Source organism: Scyliorhinus torazame, chromosome 19, assembly GCF_047496885.1.
Source record: "Scyliorhinus torazame isolate Kashiwa2021f chromosome 19, sScyTor2.1, whole genome shotgun sequence".
NCBI lineage: Eukaryota > Metazoa > Chordata > Chondrichthyes > Carcharhiniformes > Scyliorhinidae > Scyliorhinus > Scyliorhinus torazame.
Window position 1 is genome coordinate 128,615,039 of NC_092725.1, and position 21,217 is coordinate 128,636,255.

The 21,217-nt window shown below is 46.2% G+C and overlaps 1 protein-coding gene across 3 annotated transcripts in view; it reads left to right on the top strand.

Moving 5' to 3' along the window:
- Positions 1 to 21,217, top strand: part of LOC140396513 (ras-related protein Rap-1b) — an 88,584-nt gene that overhangs the window by 17,776 nt on the left and 49,591 nt on the right. For 2 of the 3 annotated variants that reach the window (XM_072485203.1, XM_072485204.1), the window contains exon 2: positions 19,629 to 19,705. The gene's annotated coding sequence lies outside the window, so the exon portion shown is untranslated. The remainder of the gene's footprint in view (positions 1 to 19,628; positions 19,706 to 21,217) is intronic. The other variant, XM_072485205.1, reaches the window with a different exon arrangement.

The window sequence follows — 21,217 nt, forward strand, 5'->3', positions numbered from 1 at the left end:
TAGTGGAGAATATTAGGGGCGGCACGCGGCGCAGTGCTTAGCACTGCTGCCTCTCGGTGCCAAGGACCTGAGTTCGATCCCAGCTCCAGGTCACTGTCCATGTGGAATCTGCATGTTCTCCCCTTGTCTGCGTGGTTCTCACCCCCACAACCCAAAAAGATGTGCCGGGTAGGTGAATTGGCCACGCTAAATTGCCCCTTAACTAGGGGGAAAAAAGAATTGGGTACTCTAAATCTATTTTAAAAATAGTAGAGAATATTCAAAGCATGCCCCGAATGTATTCTTTACTAAAACATTTTTAGAGTACCCAATTCATTTTTTCCAATTAAGGGGCAATTTAGCGTGATCAATCCACCTGGCCTGCACATCTTTGGGTTGTGGGGGCGAAACCCACGCAAACACGGGGACAATGTGCAAACTCCACACGGACAGTGACCCTGAGCCGGGATCGAACCTGGGACCTCAGCGCCGTGAGGCAGCAATGCTAACCACTGCGCCACCGTGCTGCCCCTCTGAATTTATTCTAATGGTAGGAGATACATTACTCCATCACATGCGTACAAATTATTTGAGCATACTCTGCAAAAGGTGGTAAATCAACTGCAATTGTATATTACTTTTTGTATTTCACTGAAATACAAATGCATCAATGCATTTGCTACATCCATTCTAAACCTGACAGCTCAAAGATCGTAAAATCATAAGAAATACAAGCCCCTCAGGTCTGCTATGCTATTCAATAAGATCATGGCTGATTTGATTGTGGCCCCAGCTCGACTTTCTTGTTTGCCCCCATAACTCTTGACTCCCTTGTTAATCAAAAATCTGTCGCCAAGTATCAGACTTAAAAGGGAAACCCCTTATTTTTAAACCCTGGTCCCTAGTTCAGGAAACATCCGCTCCACCTCTATTAAGCTTCTCTCAGGATGTGTATTTTAATACGATCACCTTTCATCCATCTGAACTCCAATGAGTATAGGTCCAACCTGCTCAACCTTTCTTCAAGCAACAACACACACATCGCAGGAATTGGCCTGGAATACCCTTTTTTGAACGGCTTCCAATGCAATAATATCCCTCATTCAAGGAGACCAAACCTGTATTCAGGTATGGTCTCACCAATGCCTTATACAGTTGCGGCAACATGTCATTGCTTTTATATTCCTAACTCCCTTGCAATAATTTCCAACATTCCATTTGACATCCTAATCGCTTGCTGAACCTTCAGGCTAACATTTAGTGATTCATTTTTAAGGACCCATGCAGGCCTCCCAATAATAGCCACATGGTAGGGTGGGGCACAAAAGAGGAAATAATGGGAGCTTGTCAGAAAGGCATGCCCAAAATCATGGGAGATTTTAATCCACGCATAGACTGGAAAAGCCAAATGGGTAAAGGGAACCTAGATGAGTTCATAGAATGTTTCCAGGATGGTATTTCAGAACAGCATGTTCTGGAGCCAAACAGAAACAATGGTAGACCTGGTATTGCACAACGAGATGGGATTCATTAATGATCTCACAGCGAAGGTGCCCCAAGGTAGCAATGTCGATAACATTCAATTTCACATTCAGCTTGCGGGTGAGAGGAATGGGTCCGAGGCTAAGGAGATCCTGCCAAAGGTAACTGCCCACGACAGGTTCCCACGGGGCAGGGTGAGCGAGACATACAAGACGCCATAGATTATGAGACGCAATTATGAGGGTATGAAGCAGAACTGGCTAAAGTGAGATGACAAATTACGTTAAAGGATTGGTCAAAAGAGAAGAAGTGGCAAACATTAATGACCATATTTCAGAATACACATAATAGATGCATTCCAACGAGTAAAAGTACAAGGGATGGATTTATCATCAGTAATTAACTCGAAAGGTTAAAGCGGGTATAAAAGCTAAAGGAAAGGCACATCATTGTGCAAAGATAGGTGGAGGGTCAGAAGATTGGACAGAATATAAGGAACAGCAAAGGATGACTCAAAAGATTAATGAGAAAAATTAGTTCGACTGAAAGCTGGCCAGAAATGTAAAAATAGACAGTAAAAGTTTTAATAAATATGTGAAAAAGAAACAAGTTAACAAAGTGGGCCTTATAGAAAGAGAATCTGAAGAATTGACAATAGAAAACAAGGAGATGGCAGATGAATTGAAGAGGTACTTTGGATCGGTCTTCTAGAGGATAATGTAACATCCCAGAAGCAGCTTTCAATCAGGAAATTAAAGGGAGGGGCAGAATGCAGAAACATTACAATCACCAAAGCAGTGGCACTGAGTAAAATGGAGCTGCTGGCTGACGAGCACCTGGATCCTAATGGATTTCATTCCCTTGAGAAAAGTGGCTAGTGAAATAGTTAATGCAATTGTTTAAATTTTTCAAAATTCCCTAGATTTGGCGATAGTCCCATTAGATTGGAAGATAACATGCAACTCCTTTGTTCAAAACGGGAAGGAGACCGAAAGTCGGCACCGACAAGCCAGTTAGCTGTCACGGAAAATGTTACAATCCACTGTTCAACAAGCTATAGAAGGGCACTTGGAGAAATTTGAGTTTGTCAGGTAGAGTCAACATGGTTTTTCAAAAGGGAAATCATGTTTATTAAATTTCTTTGAGGAAGTAACATGCTGTGGATAAAGGGAGACTGCTGGATGCACTGTATTTAAGATTTCTAGAAGGCATTCGAAAATGTATAGGGGTAACATATTGGCATGGAGAGATAGGCTGGCTAACAGCAAGTAGAGAGTAGGCACATATGGGTCTCTCAGGTTGACAGGATCTAACAGGTGGTGCATGATGGGAATCAATGCTTGGATCTCAACCGTTTACAGTTTGTATATATGACTTGAATGAAGGGATGAGATGATTACCAAAGTGGCTGATGACAACAATAGGTAAGAAAGTAAGTTGTGAAGAAATAAGGTGGCTATAAAAAGATATTAAGTCAGTGGGCAAAGATCTGGCAATTTGGAGTATAATGTGGGAAAATGTGAAATTGTCCATTTTGGCTGGAAGAATAAAAAAGCATATGATCCAAACGGTAAGCGATTGCAGAATTCTGAGGTGTAGCGGAATGTCTAAGTGCATGAATTGCAAAAGGTTAGTATGCAGGTACAGCAAGCAAAGTTTTTGTGGGGAATTTAAAACAAAAATAGGACGGTTATGCATCAGTTACAGAGCATTAACTTTAAAAAAAAATACATTAGAGTATCTAATTAATTTTTTCCAACTAAGGGGCAATTTAGCGTGGCCAATCCACCTATCCTGCACATCTTTTGGGTTGTGGGGGTGAAACCCATGCAAACACGGAGAATGTGCAAACTCCACACCGACAGTGACCCAGAGCCGGGGTCGAACCTGGGACTTCGGCGCCATGAGGCAACCATGCTAACCACTTGCTCCACGTGCTGCCCACGTTACAGAGCATTAGTGAGACTACATCTCGAGTAGCATACATTGGTGGTTACCTCATTTAAGGATGTAAATGCGGAGATGGTTGTTACGGATACCTGCTCAGCCCTCAACAGTGGCTAAGATACTGAACCAGAGTGAGTAAGAATGTAAGAGATGGGACTTGGTTATTTTTAGAAACAAACTTTATTAAAACAAAAGGAAAGAAAACAATATTTAAACACTTAAACTTCAACTCTACCGCAAACAGATTACATGTAGTTTCTTAACTTTCACACTAGTTCTCATCAAACAACATTTTCATGAAAATACAGCACTCATTTCACTTGCACATTCAGGCAAAGGCAACACTTGCATTAAGGAAGAAATCTTTCTTCTGTTGGGGGCATTCGTTTAGAACCCTTTTCCAAAGCCGCCTCTCTGGGTTTTTTCATCACCACTACGATGGTTCCTTACAACCTTCTCTCTTTACCTGTTTCAAATTGATTCTCTCTCTAAGCTCCGACCAGCCCTCAAAACCAAGGTCTCCTCTGGGATGTCCAGACTGGAACCTATCAACTGTAATTTGGACTGCTTGATTGCTCACTCCCATTTACACAAAAGACCAGAGCCATGCCATTCATATGCAACTGACTTTCCATTGACGAACCGACTCTAATGGGATAATAGCTCGTCAAACAAAGTTGTCCTTAATAACAATGGTTACCACACTCTTAATTTCCTACCTAAATCCCTCAGCCTCTTAATAGAATCTCTATCATAGAATTTACAGTGCAGAAGGAGGCCATTCGGCCCATCGAGTCTGCACCGGCTCTTGGAAAGAGCACCCTTTCCAATGAAGTGTAGAAGGAGGCCATTCAGCCAATGAAGTCTGCACTAACTCTTTAAAAAAGCACCCTACCTAGGCCCACTCCCCTGCCCTATCCCCGTAACCCTACCCAACTTAATGCGACTTTTGAAAAAATCTTCCAAGGATGCATCTCTTTGACCAATATCTCCACATATCCCAGCATATATTTTTGGTTGTACTTTGTGAAGTCCTTTAGGTTATTTATGCCAAGAAAGCTAAAGGCACAATCACCAAAGGGAAGAAAAGATCTTGTTAGGTGAATTGGGCATTCTAAATTCTCCCTCTCTGTACCCGAACAAGCGCCGGAATGTGGCGACTAGGGGCTTTTCGCAGTTGCTTCATTGCAGTGTTAATGTAAGCCTACTTGTGACAATAAAGATTATTATTAGCAAATTGAGGAGAGAACTCCAGAATGTAGGTAGCATGACCACCAGTGGTGAGAAGCTAATGTACAAGAGGCTGGATTAAGATGGGCAGACAGCCAGCTTTGACAAAGGGTCATCTGGACTCGAAACGTTAGCTCTTTTCTCTCCTTACAGATACTGCCAGACCTGAGATTTTCCAGCATTTTCTCTTTTGATAGACAGTTTACTGGTGTTGGGGAAGCTGGTGGTAGTGAGCTGAGAGTTTAGATACAACAATGAAAAATATTAAATTTGAGGTGTTGGGATGGGAGAAGGAAACCAAGGAGATTTATATAAGTTGGCGAGAACAGCAAGGATGGGTGAATGGGTTTGGATCCAGAATTGGGTATGAGAAACGATATTTACAGAAAATCCAGTAGCCTGGGAGAAAACAGCAAAAGTTGTTTCAGCAGGAATATGTATAATCTATTGGATTGACAGAAGTTTGAGGAATTTTAATTGAATTCGCTAGTACTTTTAAAGTACCGCTTTTATACTATAGAATCATAGAATCCTAGAGTGCAGAAGGAGGACATTCAGTCCATCAAGTCTGGAAAGAGCATCCTACCCAGGCCACCCCCACCCTTCCCAGTAACCCCACCTTAACTTTCTTTGGATACAGTACGAAGTCTTACAACACCAGGTTAAAGTCCAACAGGTTTGTTTCGATGTCACTAGCTTTCGGACCCCATCTCTGGATCTGTAAAGATTTAATCACCTGCTAATGCTCGCATTCCTAGCATTGTTTGGCATCTTTGAATTTGTCTATATATGTGTTTCTGGAACAGACCTCTTCATTCACCTGAGGAAGGAGCAGCGCTCCGAAAGCTAGTGACATCGAAACAAACCTGTTGGACTTTGACCTGGTGTTGTAAGACTTCGTACTGTGCTCACCCCAGTCCAATGCCGGCATCTCCACATCATTTCTTTGGATACTAAGGGGCAGTTTAACATGGCCAATCCACTTAACCTGCACATCTTTGGATTGTGGGAGGAAACCCATGCAGACACGAGTAGAAAGTGCTAACTCCACACAGACGGTCATCCAAGGCTGGAATTGAACCCAGACCCCTGGCGCTGTGAGGCAGCAGTGTTAACCATCGTGCCAACGTGCTGTCCTTGCCTTTGCCCTTGCCCTATGCCTTTGTTAAATGTCAATTGGTATCTTCAGTGTCGATTGGATGACAACCAAGGAAATGTACTTGCCTTCCTTTAAACATAATCTTTAACTGAAAGATGAACGAATGAGACTTCACATGGGTAACCTAGTTGACTTTTAGTGCAACTTCATAATGCAACTTCGTACTTCGACTTCATAATGGTTAATCATGCCATGAGATTGAAGTGGGCAAGCTTTAACTTTTTGTGGTGTGTTTAGTTCTTATCTGCTGTGCAAGTACAGGAATGTCATGTTATTTGGTGAATTTGAAAGATGTGGATTTACGATCTGTGATCTGCTGAAGTTAGTGTGTGGTTTCAACATAAATAATGGTGAATAATAGCTCCAATTTTGACAGTAAATTCTGGCCCAATACATGAAGTGCAAAGTTAATGGCATCTCTGCTGATGCTCGACTGTCAACAATTTTATGCTGCATTTTTCCTGTAACTAGCCAGAAATATAAAAGCAGATTGTGAGAGTGTTGTATCAGAATATACAAAAAGGAAGAGAGTAACTAAAGTAAAAGGAGCATGGTTGTAGTTGTTGGATATCAATCATCTCTGTCCCAGGACATCACTGCAGCAGTTCCTTAGGGTAGTGTCTGGGGCACAACCATCTTCAGCTGCTTCATCAATGACCAACCTGCCTTCATAAGATCAGAAGTGAGGATAGAACATAGAACAGTACAGCACAGAACAGGCCCTTTGGCCCTCGATGTTGTGCCGAGCATTGTCCGAACCCAAGATCAAGCTCGCTCACTCCCTGTCATTCTGGTGTGCTCCATGTGCCTATCCAATAACCACTTGAAAGTTCCTAAAGTGTCTGACTCCACTATCACAGCAGGCAGTCCATTTCACGCCCTAACCACTCTGAGTAAATAACCTACCTCGGACATCCCTCCTATATCTCCCACCCCGAACCTTATAGTTATGCCCCCTTGTAACAGCTACATCCACCTGAGGAAATAGTCTCTGAACGTCCACTCTATCTATCCCCCTCATTATCTTATAAACTTCTATTAAGTCGCCTCTCATCCTCCTCCGCTCCCTCAACCTTTCCTCATAAGACCTATCCTGCGAGGCTCGACAAAAGATCTCTGACAATGAGGACGAGATCTTAGGCCTGGCGGTAAAGATGGAGGCGCTCCACAAGAAATAGCAGGAGCGGTTCGAGGAGATGGAGAATCGGTCGAGGTGGAAGAATCTGCGGATTCTGGGCCTTCTGGAGGGGCTGGACGTGGGGGCCTATATGGTCACCATGTTGAACTCGCTGATGGGAGCGGCGTTCTTACAGGGGCCCCTGGAGCTGGATGGGGGCCATAGTGCTGGCAAGGAGGCCCAAGGCTAACGAGCCTCCGCGGGCGGTGATGGTGAGGTTCCATAGGTTCGTCGATCGGGAGTGTGTGCTCAGATGGGCCAAGAAGGAGAGGAGCAGCAGGTGGGAGAACGCGGAGGTTCGGATATATCAGGACTGGATTGCGGAGGTGGCGAAGAGGAGGGCCGGGTACAATCGAGCGAAGGCGGTGCTGCACAGGAAGGGGGTGAAGTTTGGCATGTTGTAGCCGGTGCGACTGTGGGTTACCTACAAGGACCGGCACCATTACTTTGAGTCTCCGGAGGAGGCGTGGGCCTTTGTTCAGGCCGAGAAGTTGGACACAGATTTAGGGTCGGGACGGGCGATTGGGGACTGCGGTTGATATGCTATGTTTATTTTAGTTTCGAGGGGGGGTCCTTTGTATTATTGCTCCGGGTTTCTTTTTCTTTGTGTTTTTTCTCTTTTGGGTTGGTGAGGGTGGCTGGGGCGGTTGGGCACTGTTTTGGTTGGGTTGGTCGGGGGGGCTCTTGGAGGTGAGATGGGGCCCTGCGGGGGAAGGGGAGGCCCAAGCCAGGGGTGAGGGAACCGGGCCTGTAAAAGGAGATGCGTCAGAGATGGCGGGGCCTGGTAGGTGGAAAGCGCGGGCTCTTTCCCGCGCTGAAGACTGGAGGGGGTGGGGCTGGGGCGGGGAAGCGAGGGTTGTTTCCCGCGCTTAGAACGGAAGGGGGAGGGGGAGAGCCGATGGATGGGGACGGGAGAGGAGGGTGTGCCACACAATGGGAGGAGTCGAAGGAGAGGCGGGAGTGGCCAGGGTCAGCAGGAGTCAGCTGACTTGCGGAAGTGCAATGGGGGGAGTAAATCAGCTAGGATGGGTCCTAGCCCCGGGGGGGGGCGGGGGAATAGAGTTGCTGCTGCTATGGTCAAGGAGGAGCTGGAGCGAGTTGGGGGGGGGGTCAAGACGGGGGTATGCCGCTGTGGGGAACGGGCCGGGTGTGTGGTGCGGGCGAGTGGCTGGCCGAGGCGGGGTCATGGCTAGTCGGCGGGGGAGGGGGGCGGGTAGCCCCCTGTACCGGCTGATAATCTGGAATGTAAGGGGACTGAATGGGCAGGTTAAGCGGGCCCGCGTGATCGCAAACCTGAAGGGGCTCAAGGCAGATGTGGCTCTGCTTCAGGAGACACCCCTGAAGGTGGCAGACTAGGTAAGATTGAGGAAAGGGCTGGATGCCAAAAATCGAGGGGTGGCGATCTTGGTGGGAAAGAAGGTCACGTTTGAGGCATCGAGCATTGTGGCAGATAATGGCAGCAGGTACATAATGGTAAGTGGTAAGTTGCAGGGAGAGAGGGTGGTACTGGTCAATGTGTATGCCCCGAACTGGGACGATGCGAGTTTTATGCGGCGTATGTTGGGTCGGTTCCCAGACTTGGAAGTGGGGGGCCTGATAATAGGGGGAGACTTTAACACGGGACTGGATCCGGCACTGGATCGCTCCAGGTCTAGGACGGGTAGGAAGCCGGCAGCGGCTAGAGTGCTGAGGCGGTTTATGGACCAGATGGGAGGGATGGACCCTTGGAGATTTGCAAGGCCGGGGGGGCGAGGGAATTTTCATTCTTTTCATATGTCCATAAGGCTTGTTCCCGAATTGACTTTTTCATCTTGAGTAGGGTGCTGATAGCGAGAGTAGAGGATACTGAGTATTCGGCAATAGCCATTTCGGACCACGCCCCGCAATGGGTGGGCTTGGAGATGGGGGAGGAGAGGGACCAGGAAGTATAGAGAGGTACCTGGAGACCAACGACAACGGGGAGGTCCGAGTGGGGATGGTATGGGAGGCACTGAAGGCGGTGGTGAGGAGAGAGCTGATCTCCATTACGGCCCGCAGGGAGCGGGGGGAGAGGGAGAGGCTGGTGGGGGAGATGGTGAGGGTAGACAGGAGGTATGCGGAGGAGTCCGAGGAAGGATTGTTGAGGAAGAGGCGTAGCCTCCAGGCCGAGTTTTTGGCATCCAGCCCCGAGAGAAACACCTGACCTACCCACCCTTTCCTCAATCTTACCTGGTCTGCCACCTTCAGGTGTGTCTCCTGAAGCATAGCCACATCCGCCTTGAGCCTGGTGACCACCAGGAAGGCGGAGGTGCAGTGGAGGAATGCCCAGGGGGCGATTTACGAGTATGGGGAAAAGGCAAGTCGGATGCTGGCGCATCAGCTTCGGAAGCGGGACGCAGCTAGGGAGATGGGGGGAACTAAGGACAGGGGAGGGAGTGTGGTGCGGAGTGGAGCTGGCATCAATGGGGTCTTCAGGGACTTCTATGAGGAATTGTGCCGATCCGAGCCCCCACGGGAGGGGGGAGGGATGGGCCGCTTCCTGGACCAATTGAGGTTTCCAAAGGTGGAAGAGGGACTGGTGGTGGTGGGATTGGGGGCCCCGATTGGGCTGGAGGAGCTGATCAAAGGGATAGGAAGCATGCAGGCATGGAAGGCACTGGGGCTGGACGGTTTCCCAGTCGAATTCTATAAAAAATATATGGACCTGTTGGGCCCGCTGTTAGTCAGGACCTTCAATGAGGTAAGGGAGGGGGGGGCTTTGCCCCTGACGATGTCCCGGGCACTGATCTCCTTGATCCTGAAGCGGGACAAGGATCCCCTGCAGTGTGGGTCTTACAGGCCGATTTTGTGCTAAATGTAGATGCCAAGCTGCTGGCGAAGGTCTTAGCCACGAAGATTGAGGATTGTGTGCCGCAGATCATCCACAAAGACCAGACGGGATTTGTGAAAGGGCGGCAGTTGAACGTGAATGTGCGGAGGCTTTTGAACGTTATCATGATGCCGGCGAGGGAGGGGGAGGCGGAGATAGTGGTGGCGATGGACGCTGAGAAAGCCTTCGATAGGGTAGAGTGGGGGTACCTTTGGGAGGTGCTGAAGAGGTTCGGGTTTGGAGAGGGGTTTGTCAGATGGATTAGGCTGTTGTAGGAGGTCCTGATGGCGAGTGTGGCCACAAACAGGAGGAGGTCCGAGTACTTGCGGTTGCACCGAGGGACGAGACAGGGGTGTCCCTTATCCCCCCCTGCTCTTCGCACTGGCGATTGAACCCCTGGCTATGTCACTGAGGGAGTCAAGGAACTGGAGGGGGTTGGTGCGAGGTGGGGAGGAGCACAGGGTGTCACTTTATGCGGACGACCTGCTGCTGTATGTGGCGGACCCGGTGGGAGGAATGCCGGAGGTAATGAGGATTCTTAGGGAATTCGGGGACTTTTCGGGGTACAAGCTCAACATGGTGAAGAGCGAGCTGTTCGTAGTTCATCCAGGGGACCAGGAGAGGGGGATTGGCGAGCTCCCACTAAAGAAGGCGGAGAGGAGCTTCAGGTATCTGGGAGTCCAGGTGGCCAGGAGCTGGGGGGCCTTGCATAGGCTTAATTTTACAAGGCTGATGGAGCAAATGGAGGAGGAGTTCAAGAGGTGGGACGCATTGTCGCTGTCCTTGGCGGGTAGGGTGCAGTCAATCAAAATGACGGTGCTCCCAAGATTTTTGTTCCTGTTCCAGTGCCTCCCCGTCTTTATCCCGAAGGCTTTTTTCAGGCGGGTTAACAGGAGTATAATGGGGTTTGTGTGGGCGCGAGGGACTCCTAGGGTGAGAAGGGTGTTCCTGGAGCGGAGTAGAGATAGGGGGGGGACTGGCGCTGCCCAACCTCTGTGGATACTACTGAGCCGCCAATGCGACGATGGTGCGCAAGTGGGTGATGGAAGGGGTGGGGACTGCATGGAAGAGGCTGGAGACGGCGTCTTGTGTGGATATGAGTCTGGGGGCGCTGGCAACGGCGCCGCTGCCGCTTTCTCCGAGGAGGTATACCACGAGCCCGGTGGTGGTGGCTGCCCTCAAAATTTGGGGGCAGTGGAGGCGGCACAGGGGGGAAGTGGGGGCCTCGGCGGGGACCCCATTTCGGGGCAACCACCGGTTCGCCCCAGGAAGAACAGGTGGAGGGTTTGCAGGGTGGCACAGGGCAGGGATACGAACGCTGGGGGACCTGTTTGTGGATGGGAAGTTCGCGAGCCTGGGTGAGCTGGAGGAGAAGTACGGGCTCCCCGCGGGGAACACCTTCAGGTACTTACAGTTAAGGGTGTTTGCCAGACGGCAGGTGGCGGAATTCCCGCAGCTACGGCCACACACAGTACAGGTCAGGGTGCTCTCGGGGGGTGGGGCGGGGGGGTTGGTGTGGGGAAGATCTCGGAAACTTACCAGGTGATGCAGGAGGAGGAGGAGGAGGCCTCGGTGGTGGAGGTAAAAGGTAAGTGGGAGGAGGAGTTGGGAGAGGAAATTGAGGAAGGGACGTGGGCAGATGCCCTGGGGAGGGTGAACTCTCCCTCATTGTGCGCGAGGTTCAGCCTCACACAGTTTAAGGTGCTGCACAGGGCACACATGACCGGGACAATAATGAGCTGTTTTTTTGGGGGTGAGGACAGGTGTGTTAAGTGCTCAGGGAGCCCGGCAAAGCACACCCATATGTTCTGGGCATGCCCAGCGCTGGAGGAATTTTGGAAGGCGTAGCGAGGATGGTGTCGAGGGTGGTCGGATCCTGGGTCAAACCAGGCTGGGGGCTCGCAACATTTGGGGTCGCAGGGGAGCCGGGAGTGCAGGAGGCGAAAGAGGCCGGTATTCTGGCCTTTGCGTCCCTGGTAGCCCAGCGAAGGATTCTTCTTCAGTGGAAGGATGCGAGGCCCCCAAGCGTGGAAACCTGGATCAACGATATGGCGGGGTTTATTAAGTTGGAGAGGGTGAAATTCGCCTTAGGGTTGGTACAAGGGTTCTTTAGGCGGTGGCAACCGTTCTTAGACTTCCTGGCAGAGCGGTAGACATTGGTCAATGGCAGCAGCAACTCGGGTGGGGGGGGGTCACTTTATTATTTTTTGTTTCTCTTATTCAGGGTCTGAGGGGGTGTATATACTTGTTGCATTAAGTCGGGGTGTCAATGTTAATTTATTATTTATGTACAGGGGAGGAGCGGGGTATGGAGGGTTGTTTTTCTGGACTGTGTTTTGCACTTAACCCTGTTGGGTTCCTGTTTTATTTGGTTATTGATATTTTATGAAAACCTTTAATAAAAATTTTTTTTAAAACACCTCAGGGAAAAGAATAAGTACTTACCAGTCACCAGCCAATCACGAACCGTGTGACGTCACAGTTCAACTTCTTTCTACTTCTACCTGCCCTCGAGTCTCCCTCTTGATCTTTACTCGGCTGGGATCCTTACAGTGATTGTCTTTTTTTTTGGTCAGAGGAGGAGGTAGGGTGGGAAACACTGAAGAAGTGTTTCGGGTTTAACTGTCACTTGACAACAGCTCCTCCACAAACCACCTTCAAGATACGGTGACCGCCATGCACTGATGCAAATTTTCCCCGCAACAGCCAATCAGCAGCTCTGCTCTACTCCCCTCTGCTGGATGCTTGCCTTCACTTGAACACCTAGGGTGTCTTGCTCAGGTACACTTTCTGGATGCAGTGACCGTAATGCACTGATGCAACATTTCCCCGCACCAGCCAATCAGCAGCTCCACTCTACTGCCCTCTGCTGGATGTTAACTGATTTACTGATGATTGCACAATGTTTATCCCCATTTGCTGCAACTCGGCTACTGAAGCAGTCCGTGCGCATACGCAGCAAGACCTGCCCATCATTCAGGCTTGGGCTGATAAATTACGAGTAACATTTGTGGGACACAATGACCATCTCCAACAAGAGAGAATCCAACGATCTCCCCTTGATATATTCAATGGCATTACCACACTGAATTTCCAACTATCAACATCCATGGGGTTACCATAGACCTGAAACTGAGGTGGACCGGCCATATAAATATGTGACTACAAAAGCATGTTGAGGCTAGGAATTCTGCAGTGAGTAACCCGCCTCTTGACTCCCCAAAATCTGTCCACCAACGACGAGCCACAAATCAGGAATGTGATGGAATACTCTGCACTTTCCTGGATGAGTAAGTACAGCTCTAACAACAATCAAGAAGCTCCAGGGAGAAGTAGTCTGCTTGATTGGCATCCCAACTCTCAACAACATAACTCCAAAGTGGGAGAATTGATCATGGAGAATAAGAAAATGGCGGAGCAATTAAACATCTACTTTAGTTCTGTCTTCACAGAAAATGGCCCAAATAACTTCCCAGAAATGCTGGGGAAGCAAGAGTCGAGTGAGAAGGATGAATTGAAGGGAAGTACTTGCATAAAAAAATTAGTGCTGGAGAAATTAATGGATCTGAAAGCTGATAATCCCCAGGGCCCGATGATCAACATTCCAGGAGGTGGCCATGGAAATAGCGGATGCATTGGTGGTAATCTTCCACAGTTCTGTAGATTCTGGAACAGTCCGAGCATTTTAGAGAGTGACAAATGTAACCCCACTATTTAAAAAAGAGGGAGGGAGGAAACAAGGAATTGCAGACCAGTTAACCTAACATTAGTGATATCAGGACACTTGGAAAATGTCTCAATTTCCCTTTCATAAATCCGTATGTTTGACAAACCTACTGGAACTTTTGAGGATGCAGCAAGTAGAAGTTATGGGAAAACCAAAGGATGTATTTGGAATGGATGTAGTGTATTTGGATTTTCAGAAACCTTTACATGGAATTGGTAATATGCTGGCATGGATTGAGAATTGGTTAGCAGACAGGAAACAGAGTAGGAATGAGTGGATCTTTTTCAGAATGGAAGGAGGTGACCAGTGGGGTACTGCAAGGATCAGTGCTTGGACCCCAGCTTTCACAATATATATCAATGATTTGGATGAGGGGAATCAAATGTAATATTGCCAAGTTTGCTCGCGACACAAAATTGGGTGGAATTAAGTGGTGAGGAGGAAATAGAGAGGCAATTTAGACAAGTTGCGTGAGTAAGCAAATTCATGGCAAAAGCAGTATAGTGTGGATAAATATGAAGTTATCCACTTTGTTAGAAAAAAACAGAATGGAGAGTGGTGATTGGGAAATGTTGATGTACAAAGGGACCTGGGTACCCTTGTACTCCATTCATTTGAAAGCAAGCAATTAGGGAAGCAAATTGTATGTTGGCCTTCATTGCAAAGCAATTATAGTACAACTGCAGTAAGACATGCTTGATTCTGTACAAGACATTGGTGAGACCACACCTAGGGTATTGTTTTGGTCTCCCTGACTAAGAAAAGTTATGCTTGCCATAGAGGGAGTGCAGTGAATGTTTACCAGATTGATTCCTGGGATGGCGATGGCAGAATTGTCCTATGGGGAGAGATTGGGATGACCTAGGCGTGTATTCACTGGGTCTAAATGAAACGTATGAAATTCAGACAGGGCCATTTAAGATTTGAGTTGAGGAGAAACTTCTTCACTGAGGGTGGTGAACCTGTGGAATTCTCTACCACAAAAGATTGTGGAGGCCAAGTCATTGAATGTATTTAAGAAATAAAGTATGGGGAGATAGTGGGAGTATGATGTTGAGACTGAGGATCAGCCATGATCACATTGAATGGTGAGAAGGCTCAATTGGCTGAATGGCCTCCTCTTTTCTATTTTTCTATGAATTCATGTACAAGGACGTAATGTAGCAACATGAAGTTAGCATTTCCTGGTTTTGAGCAGGCAACATGTTATTTCATCTGGATTCAATCTCTTAAAATGAAAACTCTCCAGATATAAAATCAATGAAAAAAACCTGCCTTTATAGCAAATCTCCTGTTGTCAGAGTGTTAAGTGGGTTCATTTTGGTCACCTTTACTTTAAAAGAGCTAAACATTACCGTTTAGTTGGGCTGAAGATTTTTGTAACAAATGCTAAAGGCGCAGACAGTACACAATTCCCAACAGCGTTTGTGTGTGTTTGAATCATATCTAGCGGTTGTACAATATTTCAACTGCAACTGTTGAAAATGTGTGGAGATGATTGGGCTTGGACTTGGTTATATTTCTGGAGGAAGCTATTTTGAGTGTGGGATTATGCAACATTAACCTTCAATCAGAAAAGAAAAGTTGCATGCTCAAAGCTCCTTTGGGGAAGATGTTTTGGTTTCTACAACATGTTCTGAAGGGACACTGTGGTTGCTCTCTTCCAGGTTAAAATTTAAACTGCAATTGATGCTGTACTGCTACACGGTATTTTAATGATGGGTTTTCTCATGTTATTTCCCCACACATTTGTGTTTTGGCACTTTTCCTAACTATTGGTAAGGTGATTGAGACTTCCCTTTGGGTGGTTTAGAGTTGGAGAAGTGCAGCTGGCAATAAACATTCCGCTTTGCTTCCTGCATTTATCTTGACATTCAGGGAACTAATAACGTTGTAAGTTCACAAAAATGTTGAGTTTTCAAATCTGCTGTCAGGTTGAATTGCTTATTCATGTGAGGTTAATGCAGAGGTCCAGCAATGTGTGTCTGCATCAACCAGAGTAGCTTCGCCCATATTGAGACCAGTTTCAAACATTGTACATAAGATGCATGGTAGCACAGTGGTTAGCACTGTTGCTTCAACGCTCCAAGGATCCAGGTTCGATTCCCGGCTTGAGTCATTGTCTATGCAGAGTCTGCACATTCTCCCCATGTCTGCATGGGTTTCCTCCAAGTGCTTCGGTTTCCTCCCACAAGTCCCGAAAGACGTGCTTGTTAGGTGAATTGGACATTCTAAATTCTTACTCCGTGTACCCGAACAGGCGCCGGAGTAAGACTCGGGGATTTTCACAGTAACGTCATTGCAGTGTTAATGTATGCCTACTTTTGACACTGATAAAGAATATTATTAAATAATTGCATACAGGGGTCACTTATCTTATAAACAGAGACAAAAAAGGTAATTATAAAATGCCTAATGAGAGGAAAGAAATCAAGAAAAATAGTTACCTCAAATTGCTCTTGCACATCCTTAAGGAAAGAATTTGTTTTGTTTCCTTGGTGCCTTGAATCTACTTTGTTACACCCTTTCTTTGTCATGTTGGGGTAAAAGGGTCAACTAGAAATTGAAAGAAAGGTTATAGCCTGAGAAAATCAAGTAAACGCAATGTGCGTTAGTGTGCCTTGGTGGCTGTTGTAGGGATTGTCATTTTTCCAGGGGTGGGGTATGGGGAGATTCAGTTTGTTTATTGTCACATGTACTGAGGTACAGTGAAAAGTATTGTTCTGCGTACAGTCCGGGCAGATCATTCCATACAAGAAAAAAACAAAGGGCATACATAAATACACAAGCGCAGTACTACCCAGTAGAGAAGATGTGTGACGAGATCAGATCAGTCCCTAAAGAGGGTCATTTAGGAAGTGGGGAAGAAACTGTTTTTGAATCTGTTAGTACGTGTTCTCAGACTTTTGTGTCTCCTGCCCGAAGGAAGAAGTTGGAAGAATGAATAAGCCGGGTGGGAAGGGTCTTGGGAAAGCAGGCAGCATGATCAAAGGCAGCCAAGGCAGGTGTAGATTGAGTCAATGAATGGGAAGCAGGTTCGCGTGATGGACTTGGGTGTGTTCACGACTCTCTGTAGTTGATTACTGTCTTGGGCCCAGCAGTTGCCATACCAAGCTGTGATGCAATCAGATAGGATGCTTTCTATTGTGTATCAGTAAAGGTTGGTAAGAGTCAATGTGGACATGCCAAATTTCCTTAGTTTCCTGAGGAAGTATCGGCGCTGTTGTGCTTTCTTGGTCGTAGCGTCAGCGTGGGTGGACCAGGACAGATTGTTGGTGATGTGCACACCTAGGAATTTGAAGCTTTCAAACATCTCCACCTCGGCACCATTTGTGCAGACTGGTGTGTATGATACTTTGCCTCCTGAAGTCAATAACCAGCCCCTTAGTTTTATTCACATTGAGGGAGAGATTGTTATCGTTATATCACTCCAGATTCTCTATCTCTCTCCTGTACTCTGACTCATCGTTGTTTGAGATCTGACCCACTATGGTTGTGTCATCAGCAAACTTGTAGATGGAATAGGGGCCACATTTTGCTACAGTCGTGTGTGTGTGTAGGGAGTTTGGTATCAGACTAAGTACGCAGCCTTACGGGACCCTGGTATTGAGAACTATCGTGGAGGAGGTGTTGTTGTTTATCCTCCCTGATTGTGGACTGTGGGTCAGGAAGTCAAGGATCCAGTTGCAGAGGGAGGAACCAATTCCTAGGTTTTGGAGTTTGGATATGAGCTTGGCTGGGATTATGGTGTTGAAGGTGGAGTCAATGAATAGGAATCTGATGTAGGAGTCCTTGTTGTCGAGATGCTCCAGAGATGAGTGCAGGGCCAGGGAGATGGCGTCTGCTGTGGCGGTATGCAAATTGTAGTGGATCAAGGCATTCTGGGAGTATGGAGTTGATGTGTCTCATGACCAACCTCTCGAAGCGCTTCCTAATGATAGATGTCAAGAAAATTATAAATGTGAAAAATAAAATGCGTGAGATGAAAAATATTTTGAAGCTCTTTGAAACATCTGAAAGAACTCAAATAAAAACAGGAAAGACTGGAAATGCTCAGCAAGGCAGGCAGCATCTGTGGAGAGAGAAACAGACTTAACATTTCATGTTGATGACCTTTCATCAAAACCTTTTAATCTGAGAGCCATAACTGGTCAAAGGCATGAAATTGTCTTTTAAAATAGCAGTCAGCATTGATCAAACCTTTTTAGACTCACAGCAATCTAGCTCTTTGCAAGAAGAACTCTGAAAATGGATTTTGAAACCAGCTACAATCCAGCAATTCAATACTCGATTTTGTATAAAGCACATGCAAATGCTTCAGAAACACATTAACCTTTAGGACTGACACTTTGTAATTGCAAGACTATGTTGGTAACATGCTTTGCAGCACTACTCCTCAGATAATGTTTTTTAACCAGACTCTTTTTTTCATGATAAAGTGTTAGCTCTTCTCTTACAAGGTTAGATTCATTGGTCTAGTCAAATATTTTGGCCAGGGGCAGCACGGTGGCTCAATGGGCAGCACTGCAGTCTGATGGCACTGAAGTCCCAGGTTCGATCCCGGCTCTGGGTCACTGTCCGTGTGGAGTTTGCACATTCTCCCCATGTTTGCGTGGGTTTCGCCCGCACAACCCAAAGATGTGCAGGTTAGGTGGATTGGCCACACTAAATTGCCCCTTAATTGGAAAAATTAATTGGGTACTCTAAATTTATTTTTTTTAAGTATTTTGGCCAAATTGTCCTCTAAAACCTGCAAGTGCTGATTGAAGAAATGAAGTAGTGATACAGACAGATGATTTAAAAATTAGCAGCATTCCTATCTGAGTTTACATAATCTTGACAAAACTATTTTGAGACAGCTATCAAGATTCTGGACTGGTTTTGCCTGTGCTTTCAGTTGAAAGAGTGTTTGTTTGAAACATGCTGTGGTTTATCTTTGAGGACAGGTCTCCAGGTGATGGTTCAGTTTACTTGGCTTCCTGCTATCTTGAGTAAGAACTTTGCTTGGGACAAAAATTGGCGACTGCAAATGTGCATTTCAAGTTGAATTGGAAGGATTATATTTATGTTTCTTTTCACCAATTCCATTACTTCCGTCCATGAGACTAATATCCTCAACCTGATGCATCAAAAAATGCTTCATTCTTTCACAATTATTGAATGTCAAACATCTTGTGGGGCAATGGGATGTTTGGTATTTTGAATTAAAGCTTACCAGTGCAGGTGTTAGTTGAGGCATGTATTATCTGTACTGTTAGCAAATTTATTATTTTATGAAAACATATGGCTTACCTGTTGTGTCTACAGCTGCCACTGCTGCAACTTAATCACATCTTCCTGCTTTAGAATGGTGATGAAACATCTGAATTTCTTTCAATTATAGAAACTGAACAAATTTTGGGTTAACTTGAAAGAAAAGCTAACGCTGATGTCTCATTTAAGAAGATATTAGTTCAGCTCAAGATGTCAAAGTCAGAGCTACTTTAAATGTAGCTACTAATTGCTTTTATCTCACATTTTTAGAATATTAATGTTTTATTGGTCTAAATCACCCCAAAATTGACTTTCACCAAAACTGTTGCACGTATAAAGTTCAAAATTACAGTTCATACTAAAATTGTATCTTTAAAAGGAAATGGAAAATTATCCCTGCACATTTGTTGCTTGTAGCTGGATTAATACTGCTTGTGAAGAAAAAGGTGGACATGAATTATCCAATATGTATAAAATCTGACGGCTATCCTGACCAGAAAGGTCCCACGGCTGATATTCATCTATAAGCACAAGTGTGTAAGACAGTACAAAATACTTGTACCACAAGAACTTTCTCTAGAATTTTGCATTTGTATTCAGAATAAGAGATTCTGTATATTTGTATCTTTTTGTTTTTAAATTTGTCTATACTGGATATTGAAAAAGGAGATTTCACCAACCATATAGATAAGTATATATTTTGACAGTTGTGAAAGTTAATCAGTGATCCAATTGTGTATAGTCTTATTACTCTACACTTATAGAATACATTTTCAAACATTAATATACATTTCATTACTGTCGTATTAAATCCCTAACTTTGCAGGTGGAAGTCATTGAAGTCTGGATCCAGTTGCTGCAGCATTAAATCTAATGCATTCAAGAACAAGGTGCTGAAGACTTGTAAGTTACGAAGATCCATGATAAATTCAATGTAGTGGTTGTCTTCTAAAGATGAAGTGCCAGTATTTCCATAAGCAGAATGAGTAGGAAGTATTGAGCCTCAGTGGTGTCAGTTTTCAGAATTTTATTTTTGTATTTCAATTGCAGAAGGTTTGCTGGCCAATCTGGAACGATTCAATGCTAATAGAACATCACTGTTCAGCCAGTTTTTCCTTGAGTTGCACTAGGGTTAGCGGACAGATTCAGTGGTTATCAGACAATGTTATTCATCAGTTTTGATCAGTACTTTTTAATATAGTGTAATACCCAGTCTTGAGTTTAGAGATGGCAGTTATTGACTGAGCTTCAGAATTGGCCAGAACTTTACCAGATTGTTGCTTGAAAAAAAGAAACATGCTGAATCTTTTTGTCTTGCACTCATTCATCAGGACATTTTGCAAGGTTACCAGTATAAAGGTGAGCCAGCTACAGTGCAGACTTTGTTTACACTGAGTGCTGAATTTGGGTACATTTGAGTGCTATAGTGAGAGTTTGGTGACTGAGGGAGTTAGGTGAGGAGGGAGTAAGATGCTCCTTTCATTTCATTTCCTACATTTCCTCAAAGAGCGTGAAGGGCGCCGGGAGTTTACAGAGAGTGCAGCTGACTGGGAACAGAGTCGGAGGGCGGAGTTCCAGTTTGTCCACAGGGCTGCTCTATGCTGTAAGGTAAGAGGGGATGGAGGCTAGGGCAGTTGCATGCTCCTCCTGTAGGATGTGGGTGGTGAGGGATACCACCGGTGTCCCTGCTGACTATACCTACGGGAAGTGCACCCAATTCCAGCTCCTCAGAAACTGTGTTAGGGAACTGGAGCTGGATGAACTTAAGATCATCCGGGAGGCAGAGGGGTAATAGAGAAGAGCTATAGGGAGGTAGCCACACCCAAGGTACAGGACAAGAGTAGCTGGGTTACAGTCAGGGGAAAGAAAACGAACGGGCAGACAGTGCAGGAATCCCTCGTGGCTGTTTCCCTTCAAAACAAGTATACCGGTTTGGATGCTGTTGGGGGAGATGACCTACCGGGGGGAAGGCCCTAGCGGCCTGGTCTCTGGCACTGAACCTGTAGCTCAGAAGGGAAGGGAGAATAGAAAAGCAATAGTGATAGGAGACTCAATGGTTAGGGGAATAGATAGGAGATTCTGTGGCCGCGAGCGAGACTCCCGGAAGGTATGTTGCCTCCCGGGTGCCAGGGCCAGGGATGTCTCGCATCGAATCTACAGGATTCTTAAGGGGGAGGGGGAGCAACCAGAAGTCGTCGTGCACACAGGCACCAACGACATAGCTAAGAAAAGGGTTGAGGATCTGAAAAATGATTTTAAGGAGTTAGGTTGGAAGCTAAAGAGCAGGACAAGCAGAGTAGTGATCTCAGGATTGCTACCGGTGCCACGTGCAAGTGAGGCAAGGAACCGCGAGCGAGTGCAGCTGAACACGTGGCTACAGGGCTGGTGCAGGAGGGAAGGCTTCAGATATGTGGA